Source organism: Lissotriton vulgaris, chromosome 4_1 (assembly GCF_964263255.1).
Source record: "Lissotriton vulgaris chromosome 4_1, aLisVul1.2, whole genome shotgun sequence".
Classification (NCBI taxonomy): domain Eukaryota; kingdom Metazoa; phylum Chordata; class Amphibia; order Caudata; family Salamandridae; genus Lissotriton; species Lissotriton vulgaris.
The window spans coordinates 1769876405-1769891166 of record NC_141691.1 but is presented as its reverse complement, the minus strand read 5'-3'; the positions used below and the strand labels follow the sequence as shown (position 1 = coordinate 1769891166).

Sequence of the window (14762 nt, the reverse complement as noted above, 5' to 3'; positions counted from 1 at the left end):
AGATGGTAAATTGAAGCTGATTGTTGAACCATTACTTGCCAAAATTGATGCCTTATCAGCCGAAGTATTTAGATTGGGGTCCCAGTTAGATGTGCACGCAGCGAAGTTAATTAACACTGGACCAGCTTGTAAGGATGCCCCTAGTATCCAATCTGCTCCTAAGCCAGTTAAGGGGAGGTCTTGCCCTACGAAAAATGTTACATCTGGCTCCAGTACGGCTAGTCTGACCTTGCAGGTTCTATCTGCCTTGCCAAGTACGAGCACGTTACCAGCATGTCATTCAGGCAGGGTCATGCAGACACCATCCGTGATGGCTGCAGCTGTTGGGACTGTAGTGGGACCTACCTGTAAAAACACACTACCAGCTCCTAAGACAGGCGGGGCAGTGCAGGCACCAGCAATGCCGGGTACGGCTGCTGGGTCTGATGGGTCTGTAGGGGGCATCTGTTGGTAATAATCGCTCGGCAGACTTCCCACCCGAGTGTGTACCCTACGTTGTGGTTTTAACCAATGTTCCCCCCTTAGCACCCAGTCAGGCTACACCTCTCCAAGAGCCGCGGGACTCGTTAAAAAACAAAACGGTCTCTTGGCTACATAGACATTGTGGGTTCCCCGTTAATTTCTCGGACCAAATTCTATCTACTAAAAGGGTCAACTGGGTTGGCAACACCAGAAAGAACTGTGGGGGAGACTGTGTGATTGTCAATTTTAAACACCCCCAGCATGTTGCGACGGTCTTATTAAGAGCAGCTGCAGTAACCCAGTATGAGACCGATGTAACTGCACGTCCTTTGGGCTATTTTTACAACCATCTTAACAAGATACCACCTGCCACAAGTAGAGATAGGGCTTTCACCCCTAATATTGTATCTAATGGTGAGAGATTCTTTCAACCTATCCCTAATTTTGTACCCACTGGTGATAGATTTTTCCTGCCCACACCAAACCTTACACCTATTGGTGATAGATTTTTTCCATCTAACCCCAATTTTCAACCTAATGGTGACAGATTTTTTCCACCAACCCGTGGGATGGTTTATGAAGTCCCTGTCCAGAACAGGTATCAACTCCTGAGTTCCCTGGACCAGAATGATTGACTTCATAAGGGACACGGGTTTCAGAGGGATGCCACCAGGGGTGACAATCTGGATAATCCTAGTGAGGAAAAGGTGGTTATTGAGAGCCAACAGACTAATGATATCATGGGTAATATGAGTAGTGGGACAACAGTGTCTTATGTGACTGAGATCTCTGAGGACCCAGTGAGGGATGTAGGTAGTAATATAGGGAGGTTTGTGAGTGAACAAAGTAGTAAAGGCAAGAATCCCAACAATGTACATGGCATTTCTAATAGTGACCATAACATGGGGATTTCTATTGTTAGCTGGAATATTGCCGGTTGGGCCTCTAAGGTACACAAAATGGAGTGGGAGGGCATTGTAAGGTCCTATGACATCCTATGCCTACAGGAGACATGGTGTGTTGCCAAACCTAGTTTCGAAGGGTACACATGCTATAGTCTAGAAGCTACTGAATCAAGGCATGGCAGGGCAAAGGGAGGTCTACTTTTTTTAATTTCAGTAGATCTAAAGTTGACTATTATCAAACATTTGCTAGTCGAACCCCACTCACAAATTCTTTGGGTACGCGCACAGGATGGCACTGATGTGCTTTTAATACATTTTTATAATAATATTTTTAACATTTCACGGCACAAAGTAATAGAGGAGTTGGATTGTGCCCTCATAAAGCTCATATCTGAGGCTAAATGCACTTTTCTTATATTTGGTTAGGGGATTTTAATTTAACAGTTTGCAGTCTGTCCTCCTCCAGGGCGTGTGGGATTCAAACCAATAGTGGGGAAAGCATGTTGCATTTCCCACATCATGCCTATGGGGAAGCTATTAATAACGTTATGGCCTCTTATGATTTAGAGCTAGTGAGTACTGATCTAGGGGGTAGTGAGAGTTCCATTCCTACCTTTACTGGGCGGAATGGCGGATCCACTATCGACCATATTATGGTTTCATCTAATTTGGTCCCTCACTGCCTGACCAAGGTAAGGGATGCTCCGCCCTGAGTGATCATAACTACATCACAATGCAAATAACTACATGGAAGTGCAGAGTAGAATTGCTAACAATAATTTTGGGTGACATTGAGCCACACAGGGCTAATGGGACCAGGCTTAGGTGGAAAGGGGAAAAAGCATCTATAGTGGAACCCATTAATGTAAATAAATGTCTGGCGGACATTGATATTATCCTGACTCCAGGATGTCCGCCTGCCTCCGTTATGACTCATTTTCTTAACATTAACAACGTTATTAAAAACATCTTCACGGGGACCAAATCGGGCAGAAGCGGAAAAGGGATCGGTAGGTTTGACCATACGTGTACAACCCTTCTCTCACAACTTAAACACGCTTTAGCCCTTACTCCAAGAGATAAGAATAGAGTCAGACTTTTAAGAATTGAATATAAAAAGGCGCTATCCAAAAGGAAGAAGGAATTACAGCAGGAGGCCTGGGATCACCTATCCAAGGCAGCAGAAACTGCTGATAGTCGTCTATTTTGGTCCAACATTAACTCCCCTTTCCTCCAGGATGATAAAAATCCACAGCTCTCCTCCAACGTTGGTAGCGAGGACTGGGTGAAACACTTTTCTGCAATCTTCCAGGACAATACCCAGACGTTTGAAGAGCAAAGGCTTTGGCCTGTGGTGCCTTTAGATATCACCCTGAAGGAAGTGGAAAGTAGTATTAAATCGAGTAAGGGTGGTAAGGCCCAGGGGCCAGATGGAGTCCCAATTGATGTGTTCAGGGCTCAACCGCAGCTTTGGGGACCAATACTTACTTTGGCACTCAATGCTGCGGTTACCACCCTGATCCCACCTTCTTGGGGTGACTCCATTATTGTCCCCATTTATAACAAGCATTGGAAATGCAATAGGGCTCGCATTAGGAAAGTTTGAGCTATTGGTCTTATAAATGATTTTTTTTTATTTAGGTGTTATTTTTGTAAATTGCTAAATTAATAGCTTTGCCATTTACAATGCCAATAGTTATAACTTTCGTGACACCGATCGCATTTCTAATGCAATATGTGTTGCATTTACGTGACTTAGATGTATTGATATTACAAATAACAATGGCTTTTAATTTTTTTAAATAATTAATACTTAACCCCGTGCGCGCTATGCGTTTTCCCGCTGTGCGCTGACTTTTTTAAAATCCCGCGGTTCATGACGAGCTCAGCTCGTCATGAGCGTACGACAGGCGTAACTCATGACGAGCTGAGCTCGTCATGAGCGTCGAAGGGGTTAAATAAAAGTTATTGTAATTTATAATGGCAATAGCTTAAACTTTTGTAAATAACTTTTGTGAAGATTATGTTCAGTGCATAATATTGTGACGAAAATCCAAGAACAGAAGTGAAATAGTAACATCTTTTTGTGACATGTGTAATAAAGCTTGAAACATTGAGAGAACATATTTGATCCAGCTGTTGTTGAATGGTTGCACAGATTGATGGTGTGGTGGCGCGGAGTGATGTGGTGGTGGCGACGAGTGATGCTGTGGCGTTCTGTGCTGCTATGGTAGCGCATAGTGATGTTGAGGTGCCCCTGAGTGATGCTGCTGAGTGATGCTGTTGTGATGCGATAGATAGAGTAAGGGCGATAGATAGAGGGAGAGCGATAGATAGATAGATAGATAGAGGGAGGGCGATAGATCGATAGATAGATGGAGATAGATGGAGATAGATAGATAGATAGATAGATAGATAGATAGATAGATACATAGATAGATAGATAGATAGATAGATAGATAGATAGATAGATAGATAGATAGAGTGAGGGCGATAGATAGATAGAGTGAGTGCGATAGATAGAGTGAGGGCAATAGATAGATAGAGGGAGGGCAATAGATAGATAGAGGGAGGGCGATATAGACAGATAAGGTGAGGGCGATAGATAGACAGATAGAGTGAGGGCGATAGATAGATAGAGTGAGGGCGATCGATAGAGTGGGTGTAACTTTTCTGAACTTCGCTTGAACCCCACTAGTGTGTGACTGGAACGCAGGAAAGACCCTGTATTTAGCTGGTGGAATAGAAACATGCGTCAGTATGCCTTACAGTGTGGTGACACCACTTCTATCCCACCTGCCCACCCCCTTATCTACTCTTTAAATCCATTGACTCAAGAGAAAGAAAGAAAGAGAGAAAGGGAAAGAAAGAAAGAAAGGGAAAGGGAAAGGGAAAGGGAAAGAAAGAGAAAGGGAAAGGAAAAAAGAGAGAAGGAAAGGGAAATAAAGAAAGAGAAAGAAATAAAAAGAAAGACATAGGGAAAGAGAAACTAAGAAAGAGAGAAAGAAAGAGAAAGAAGAGAGAAAGAAAGAGAGAAAGAAAGAAAAGAAAGAGAAAGAAAGAAAGAGAGAAAGAAAGAAAGAGAAAGAAAGAGAGAAAGAAAGAAAGAAAGAAAGAAAGAAAGAAAGAAAGAAAGAAAGAAAGAAAGAAAGAAAGACAGAGAGAAAGGGAAAGACAGAAAGAAAGAAACAAATAGAAAGAAAGAAAAAGAAAGAAAGAGAGAAAAAGGAAGGAAGGAAATGGAAGGAAGAAAGAAAAAGAAAGGAAGAAAGGAAGAAAGAAAGAAAGAAAGAAAGACATTGGTGTGGTAACTAGTATGTGCTGAGTGACCGAGAACTTAGATATCTGGTAAAACAGACACCCACGTGGGCAGCTGGGCCGACCTGGTTTCTGTACACAGAGCTCAGGGGAACAGCCTCAGCAGACTCCAGGTTTCACTGAGGGCATTTCAAAGTGCCAGACTGCATTTTAACTTGGGCTGACGTCATTTCAATTGAAAGGCAGACATTCGGGGAGGAGCTTGTCTCCTCGCTCTACAAATTACTAAGAGACTCTACCAACAAGTCGAAACAAGCAAAAGAAGACCTCAAACACACTTACAGTCACATATCACATCCTAAACAAAAACACGAACACACACACCAATGGAGGTCACCACAGATACCTGAAAACAAACACTTTCTTTCGAAGAGAGACAAGTATACATATACGCATACACAAAAAGTTAGACCGGGATACATACTTATGAGCACAAGCTTGACCTAAAAAACCTGTAAATATGTTGTGTGTCTGCAGCATTGATGACGCTGTAAGTCCACAGTGCCTCTGCGCCACAAAATAAAATGTCTCCTGTACTTCTAAGACTGTTTTCATTTTGCGCCTGGTGCACATGAAAGAGCACACAAAAACACATCAATAAACTTTTGTACACAGCAGAGTTGAACAGTTTCTAATTGTGTACTTTGATCCAACTGAATACTGTTTTCTGAAAAGAGGCCTTTGACGTTATGCAAAAGGGCTCCTGAAAAAGCATCTTTCACTAAAGTGCCCAAATTCTAAATCGGTCCCTCCGCTGCTCTAACCATGATCACCAGCCGGCACCGAGGCTTTAACTGCGTGCGTGAAGCACACTGTGTGATTCGTTTAACCTGTCATTCTTTCATGCACTTATTTATTTGTAGGTGTTTGTTAGTTGATTCACTCATGCATTCAAAACGCTTTTCTGTCAACAGCTTTGCGTGCACTGAAGCGCTTGAGTTGAGAGTCGTGCGCAATACAAGACTAGTGTTTTACAATCCTGGCTACCCCACTCGATCAAACTGTGTGATCCCTGGTAAATCACCTCATGTCCTTGATTTCGCTTTTCTGTCAACAGCTTTGCGTGCACTGAAGCGCTTGAGTTGAGAGTCGTGCGGCTGTTGAACAGAGCATTTACCATCCCCCTCAGCATGAAAATAATTTTAAAATACATTAAAGCTGTTGCTGTTCTTAAAGTTAAAGCGGCGGCCATCAGTATGAAAATAATTAGAAACGAAGGGAAGAATAGGGAGAGTAAGGGGAGACGCACAAAATAATTTAAAAATACATTAAAGCTGTTGCTGTGCTTAAAGTTAAAGCGGCGGCCATCAGTATGAAAATAATTAGAAACGAAGGGAAGAATAGGGAGAGTAAGGGGAGACGCACAAAATAATTTAAAAATACATTAAAGCTGTTGCTGTGCTTAAAGTTAAAGCGGCGGCCATCAGTATGAAAATAATTAGATAGATGGGGAGAGTAAGGGGAGACGCACGGGGAGCAGCAGCCTTTGATGTGCCGGCCGGCCGTGGGCAGTGAATAATTAGGGGAGGAGATATGCCAGAGCTCACGCTGGGGACAGCTTGTGGGAGGGAGGCTGGTGGCTTTGATGCTGTGCACGAGCTTTTTCGCGGGCACAGCATCAAATCGCCCCTTTGGGTAAGCTCTGGATAGGCCATAATATGTCTCGACATCTGCAATGCTTGCGCATTGGCAGAGGTCGAGCCTTAAAAAGGGGGATAAGTCATCAGCCTGCAACTACCGGCCGATCAGCCTGCTTGACTCATCGGTTAAAATCATGAGCAGAGTGTTGCTGTATAGATTAGAAGAGTGGGCTGATGAGAACGGGATCCTTGCCAATTCACAATACGGATTCAGGAAGGGACGAGGGACGTTAGATCAGTGCCTGAATCTAGAATTATTGATTGGCAAGTACACTAGAGCCAAGCCCGGTAATATCTATCTTTGCTTTGCTGACCTAAGCAGTGCTTTTGATTTAGTAAACCATTCTCTCCTGTGGTCAGTTCTGCTAGATATGGGTGCTCCCAAAGAAATTATCTTTTTCCTTGCAAGATTGTATAGTAAGATGCAAACATGTGTCCGCTATGGGGTTAGTGGGGAGTGTACTCCAAATTTTAATGTTAAACGAGGAATTAGACAGGGGTGTGCTCTTGCCCCCCTGTTGTTTACTCTTTTTATTAATGGGGTTGAATCTGCCCTGAAAACTGTCAAAGCTGATGCCCCACAGGTTGCTGGGAATAGTGTCCCAGTTCTGCTTTATGCAGATGACGCGGTGCTTCTGTCCCGAACACCTGTTGGCCTGCAGCGCCTGATGGACAGGTTTACTCATGTTATTGGGAGTAGGAGACTGCTGATTAATAAAAATAAAACCCACACTATGACCTGCGGGACAAAGATGGGGAAAAACTGTGCCTTTTTTATAGAAGGGGTAAAAGTACAGCATGTTAATAGTTTTTGCTACCTGGGGGTTACCTTTTCCAGCGATGGTAGCTGGGGGCAAGAATTAATCAATGTTAGGACCAAAATGAACAAAAGCTCCTTTGGCATTTTTAAATTTGCTTCTAAGCTGGGAGATAGGCGAATTAATGATATGATGGAGATCTACAAGGCACGTAGTGTATCCATCGCCCTTTATGGGGCGGGGCTTTGGGGGTACTGCAATGTTGAGTACCTGCAGAGGGAAGAGAATAACTTCATAAAGAAATTACTGTGCCTCCCTAAATCTGCCCCAACAGAGTTGATTCATAAAGAGGTAGGGGTCGCTTATTTGGGCGACCTAGCCTTACTCAGGCCTCTACTACTCTATCGAGCCATTTGGCTCAAGGAAGAGACTGAGTTTAATCAACTTGTAATTAGGGATTGCCTTGGCTTAGACAACTGTTTGATGATACCATGGCTTAAATATGTTGTTGATAGTTACCTGTGTATATATGATATTAACTTGCTGTTAGACCATCGTCCTCCTAGAGGTCTTGCCAAACAGGACATGAAAAACTCTTTTAAGTCCTATAGAGCTCTGAAACGCTCATCTGTGACTAATTCTCTCATCACTGTTAATCTTTACATTAAATATATTGTTACTGAGGGATTCCAGAATTACCTGAGTGTGGTAACAAGGCCTGCGCATCGATTTGTATTGACTAGATTGAGAGCTGGAATTGCTCATGTTTTGGTGGCCTTTCCACATCAAAAAAAGCACCCGGTTGGCCCTTGTCCCTGCGATGGGCATTCTAAACAAAGCACTTTGCACTTTATGCTCATTTGTACATTGTTCCAGAATGTAAGGATTACATATCTAAAACAAATATTTCTTAAGTATGGTATTCTTACTGTGGAGGAAGCAATGTGTTTATTATACAACATGGACTGTCCTTATATATTTTATGCTGCGAGTTTTATCTGTAAATCTACGGCTTTTAGGAAAAGTATGATCTTTTAAACACTACTGTCAATTTTCTGTATTTTATCTTGTTGCATTTTGCCATGTGCTTTTATGGTCATTAATTGTTATGAACCGAATAAAGCTTCATGAAATGAAATGGAGATAAATTGCGTGCTCTCTTTAACTCATTCTAAACCCTTACCTCTTTATCTTTCTCCATCTACCTCTAACTCTTTCTACCTTTCTGTATAATTTCTGGCTATTTAAACATTCTCCAGTTACCTTCCATTTCTCCCATTTTCACCATCCTATCTACCTCATCTTTTCCATTTGATGAATACAGCAGATTCCTCATGAATGAGCCCCGAAGCAATACCATTGTGAGCAGGACTCAGTAGTTCTGATTAACCTAGGGAATCATGCATCATAGCCTTTGTGAAGTGTCCATCTGTCCTTGTCTAAGCCTCCATGCAATAATGTTTCTGAATGGTATGCAATGAATCAAGTTGATATAATCTTCATCTTTTTTATATTGAGGTATTCTCTGTTACATTTCATATTCATTTATTACAAACCACAATTTTAAATTATAAGTGCACAGCAGTCAATTTTGTTGACAATTTGTTTCATTGCAATTTGATAATTCAGGTTGGACAACTATATTGCTTAGTATCTTTTTTTGCGTGATTAGGATAACCCAGTTTTGTGCCTCTATTTTGTTTAGCATTTTGATGAATTTGATAATGCTGCTAACAGTCATTTTTTTCGAACAGTAAAAATGCTTAATTTTGCATAATGTTTGTTCAGCAGGTGTTCAGCTGTTCATACATGTACCTTAAATAGTCAACACGGGTTTACAGGAATATAATTAGGGTTCATACCTTGGATATTTATCATACTGGCAATATATAAGCAGGGTATTTAAGCTGCATTTAGATCATTATATGAGAGAGAGGAATCTTTATTGTCAGTGACCGCATGTGGAGGGTCACGCAAACAGAAGCTGTAAACACCTTTCCTTTCCAAAGGCCAGCAGAAGCCATATTGAGCCACTGCCAAACTGGTTCTTATTGGCCTGCTTAGGGACACCGTAGCCATTGAATGCTGAGAGAGAGACAACAACTATATTCTTATAGAACAATAACTTCACTGTTCCACTGAGGTATGCAGGTAATGGACAATTCACACAGGCTAAGAGAAGTGAGATGTAAAGAGGTAGGGGCAGGAGAACTAATACAGGATAAGTCTGTTTTACCATTATAATGTTGCAGGATTTCCTGCTATTCTGTTTATTATCCAAGATTGTTGCCACTAATTAGTTTGTAGATTTATATAGCACGTGTAATGTTCAGTGGGTTGTGTTAGTTACAGTCCACTGGGTTCTCTGTCACATGTGGTATGTTGACCAAGTCTATGCTGGCAGAGGTTCTAGAGAGTTCATATGTGTTCTGGATAGGTTCTAGAAAACATATAATTGGAAACCAATATTGGTCCAATCTTTGAGTAATTTTGAATGACACACCCAGATTTTACCAATCATTACTGATAGCAGAGACGTCCTTTGTAATACTGATTTCCTCCCTCAGTTGAGATAGATGCCCCCCTCTCTGATATGAGCTTGTCAATCATTTGAAATGTATTTATAAAATCTATTTTACAATAGCACAATCTATTCCGCTAAGAGTAAGTTTCAGGACACCACTCAGACAATACCTTTTGGCTAGGAGCTTTTCCAGTTTGTGTGTTGTAAATGCACACGCTGCATACACATTTGAAAACGTTTACTCATGAGTGGAGTTTGATCCTGTAGATCCAAACACTGGAAACTTTCATACATATAGCACTGTTGCAGTATCTGCAATATTGGAACCCAGTCGTGACACAGGAATCCCATTACGATATCAGGAACACCAAATATGGTTAGATGGACAACTACCTCATGCAATACAGAATATCAGAAAGTGTCCCTTAAGTAATAAAGGAATTCTTGGCCCATATTAACTGGGTATATACTATATCCATATACAGTAAAGCTGCAAGGTCTAGCATTGAGACACTGTGGGCCTGATTCACAACAGTAAAATTACACTCAGTGCAAGTTTACTTTTTTTCGGTATTCACAAACTATGATTTAATAGTAATTTTATGACTGCTAAGACTCTGCAGTCAGTACGGAAAATGCTGCACATAAAAAGATAGGCTTCTGTATGGACGCCAGGTGCAAGGTCCACTCCTTAGTGAAAGAAAGGTGGGAAGGAACCTCAATGTCTACACAGAAGGATATGGTGGACTATGTTATTGGCTTCAGGAAGTTGATGGTGTAATGCATGAGTCAGGCAAAGGAAAATATTCAGACTAGCTAAACGCGGATGAAGGAGGGTCTCGACCAGAAAGCTACGCTGATTGTATATCAGAAAGATCTAGAAGCATTGATGCTAAAGCCTTTTTGTCCTGGGTCTTTGGAGTGGAGGACAAATGGTGTGGGCTATACAAGGTAGCTCAGATGATTTCTGAGGCCAACTACTTGGTGAACACAGGTGCCACAAGGAAACCCAAGAGGGTGTTCCATGTGTACAGGATGAAGTCTAATTTCCACAGAGGTCACACTGTGAATGTCATGACTATGGCAGAGGAAGTAGAGGAATACAGTGAGCCTCTTCCTGACCTGCTGCATAGTGAAACGACTGATGGAACTGTGGAAGGGGCTCACCTAGCACCTAAGTTAACACTTAAGCTTCAGAGAGAGTGTAGAGATGTGTTGGAAAGGTTTGCCAACCTCCTCTCACCGACTCCAGGGTTGACGCCTGTCTGTATGCATGATATAGACACATGAAACAGTCTGCCAATAAAGGGCAGGATGTGCAGAATATCTGACGGGGTTCAGGGATTCATTAAGGTGGAAATACAAGATGTTGGCCCGGGGGGGGGGGGGTCGATCATTAAGAGATCTTGCAGTTTGTGGTCTAGTTCTGTGGTGCTAGTACCAAAGCAAGGATCTTCTGACTTATGGTTCTGTGTGGACTACAGAGCCCTTGATGAGGTAACCAAAAACAATGCCGCCTCAATCCCAAGAGCGATAAGCATGTGGATCGGTTAGGTGCTGCAAAGTACTTGATTACCATGGAACTGATCAGTGGATACTTGCAGATTGCTTTAGCATCAGCTGCCAAGGAGAAGGCCGCCTTTTCTAAGCCAGACAGGCTATATAATTTGAATGTGATGCCCTTTGGGTTTAAGAATGCTCCTGTCACTTTTCAGTGCCTGCTGAACCACGTTCTGGCAGGGCTGAAGAAGTTCTTTATGGCCTACCTGGATGTCATTGCTGTATCCAGCACTTCATGGCAGAACCACCTGAGATACCTAGAATAGGTGCTGCCTATGATACAGGGGGCAAAACTGACCGACTGTCGGGTGGGCTGTCCTCAGTAGTCTACCTTGGGCTTGAGGCGGGGAACAGGAAGATTCACCACTTGCATGCCGAAATTCAGTCTGTAATGGAGTGGAAGGTACCTAACTCCCAGATTGAGATTAGCGCCTAAGGACTCACAGAATATTACAGGAACTTTGTGAAGCTTTTAGAGACTCAGGTCGGACAATCCCTGCTGGTGGAGGTAAGACTGAATGAAGGGCATAAGGCCCCATTAGGAACTTGTCTGCCAGATAGTGCTTTGGTGCTGGAACACTTATGATTTTTCTAACAGAGTTGGAGTGCGACTCCTGACACCTCGGACAGGTAGTGGGGCTAAACCTGAATTTCAACCAATAGTGAATTGGGAATAATAACTACAGCTAGTGAGAGGGAAGTGGGACCCAGGTGCCTGCCTATTAAACAGTAGAGCCCTGACCTCAAGGGGCTGATGTGTTTGTGAATGCTGTATTTTTTATGGTCATATATAATAAATACTTCTTTTGTCATAAAAGAAAGTATTTGACTGGACAATCATTTCTTTCTTCCATTGAATATATTTTAAGTTGTGAGCCTCTGTTCACACCGTTTACCTCCCCCAAGAAGTGCTGAACTGCTTGATCCATGCTACCACTGACAGTCAAGTGCTGAAATGGTACTTGTCCCACTAGCTCAGGATTTATGGAAGGCAGGGCCATGAACATCAGGAGTAAAAGGTCTCAACCCTTATGGTTGGGCCCAAAAGCTCCTGCTTGCCTGGTTGGCTCTCAAATAGCATCTGGTGATAACTCCAACTGAAGACCACATGCAAGTAGAAACTATCCTTACAGGGTTTATGATCTAGAAATACAGATTGAAAGGGCTATATTGTGCAAAGTTCAAGTGGTATGCTGGTTGTATTTGTTAAACACCTACAATAGCACCCTTGCATAGGATGATTGGCTTTCATCATATATAAAGGATGCAGCTTGAGATAAGTTGGTAATAGTGTCAAACATTATTCTCCTTAGTACTTGAAGAGCCCATGGAAAAATAGGCACACCAGTGGGCTTTAAAGCAAGATACAGCATTTTGGATAGAATCATAATGGGGTTGAACAGAGAATTAGTTCCACATGTGATTCCCCTAGGAAGTGTGCCTAAAGTGCAGGCTTAATACCATTTAAAGACAGAAGCCAAGCCCAATATAAAAGTTATTTTAGAGCAAAAAGTATCAAGTGTAATAGACTCTTGTCTTCAACCTTGAGCCCTCCCCTTTTTATGGAAGCCAGATAATTAATGCAGAATAGTTTTTGAATATAGAAATGTAAACGCACTCACTGACACGTATTGCTAAATGCTCACAGAGGACTGATGACAAACTTCTTTCTAAAAAAAATATAAAACAAAATTTCATATCCTGAACAGCTTCTTTAGACAAAATATAGCACCTTAATCGCAGTATCAAACTGCTTTTCTGTATGGCAGATTTCAATATACAGAAACAATCTTTGTCCCAGGGGTATAAGATTAGCTCTTGACTCTTTTCTTCAAGAATAATGAAGATCTTGTAAGACAATCCAGAGGTGTTATCATATATATCAACATAATCAATGATGGTTTAACTAAACATTAAGACAGGGTGCACCGAATAGTGACGCTCCTATCCCAGCACAGATATAAAATAAACTTTTTAAAAATCTAAAATGGGGGTGTGGCCAAGCAGTTCAACATGGAGGACGCACTTTAGACGAGCCCTGAAGGCCAGCTTGTTAATCCTTACAATATCCTGTGCCATCAGAAAGTTTTTTCTCTCCCCAGTTGCTCTCACCCTTGCCTGCCACAGGGCGCCAAATTGAGTACCCTGGATCGCTATGCCTGTGCTGGGGCTCACTCGACGGACCCGGCGAGTCAGGGTTCAGCTGGTGCGGATAACCCAGCGTTGATGGGGGCCATAATGCAGTCACGAGACGTGCTGGAGGGCAAAATTGGAGCAGTTGGGTCGTATGTGATGTTGATCTGCCAAAATCTCCGCAAAGCAGTAGATAGAATAGCAGAAGCCGAAGCTCGAATATCAACAACAGAAGACACGGTTGCTTCTCTCTCTAAGAAGGTGTCCTCCTTAGAATCTATCACTAAGGGTCTCGCGCTCCGAGCAGAGGATGCTGAAGAAAGGGCTCGGAGGAATAATCTTCGTTTTGTGAATTTTCCCTGAGGGTTGCGAGGACATTAACATGGAACGATTCCTAACAACGTGGATTAGGAGCTGGATTCCCCAAGCGTCTCTGTCTAACTGTTTCATTATCGAACGCACACATCGTGATTTACTGCAAAAACCTCCACCAGGGGCCAGACCTCGACCTATTATTGCCAGGTTCCCCAATTTCCACGACCGGGATGCGTTTCTCACACAGGCCAGGCTGGCGGACAAACTGTAATATAATTCTCACCACATCCTCATCTTTCCAGACTATACGAAATTGGTACAACAAGGCCGGCAGTCGTTCACTGCTGCAAAGGCTCGGCTGCGAGATCTCAAGCTTCAGTATGTGCTGCTCTTACCGGCCCGCCTGAGAATTATTCACAATTCACGTCCACTTTTATTTGACACCCCAGAGGAAGTTTTCGCCTGGACGGATGAAACGCCGAAACTCAAACCACATACTCCACCGCGATTTGACTCAGAGTCATCCTCTGGAGAGGCTGCACGCTTAAGGCAAAAGTGAACTGCAGATCAAGTTCGAGGCGTCGCTCCCAGTCTCAGGGTGCTTCTCGTTCCCGGGATTCACTTGTGTGAGGAAGAGGAGCACCCCCTTTTATTGACTCTGCTGGTCCTACTATACCTTATCTAAACTTAGCGTGCCACAGAGGCTTCCCTACCCTCACATTCTGGAGACTGAAAACCCGGAACAATGTTCTTCTGCAGACCGGACTAGCTGGTGAACTCTTTTCCACTCTCTATATGTTATGTTTGTATTCAAAAGATACAATGCTTGTATTGGGATTCTGCAACTAGATCTTGACTGATTGTTTTTCTGATACCACTGTTGATTCGTGGAGGACTAGCCACCCCATCACATGTGCCTACACCTATCTTTCTAGTGCCCATGCCTCCTTCTCTCGCCTAGATTACCCCCTACCTGGTGGCCAAGACCTGGAACACCTCCCCCACGCACCTACAACTCACCCAGGACCATCTCTCCTTCAGGATGCAACTCAAAACCTGGCTTTTCGAGCAGTAGCAGCCAGCCAGCCCCCCCTCCCCCCTCCCTTCCCCCCCCGCAGAGCCATGCAAGAAAGACTAGGGCCCTGAA

At 42.9% G+C, this 14762-nt stretch overlaps 1 pseudogene; it reads left to right on the top strand.

Moving 5' to 3' along the window:
• The window catches only part of LOC147724544 (uncharacterized), a 60214-nt pseudogene extending 46040 nt beyond the window's left edge, over positions 1-14174 (top strand).
• Positions 14175-14762: the final 588 nt, after the last annotated feature.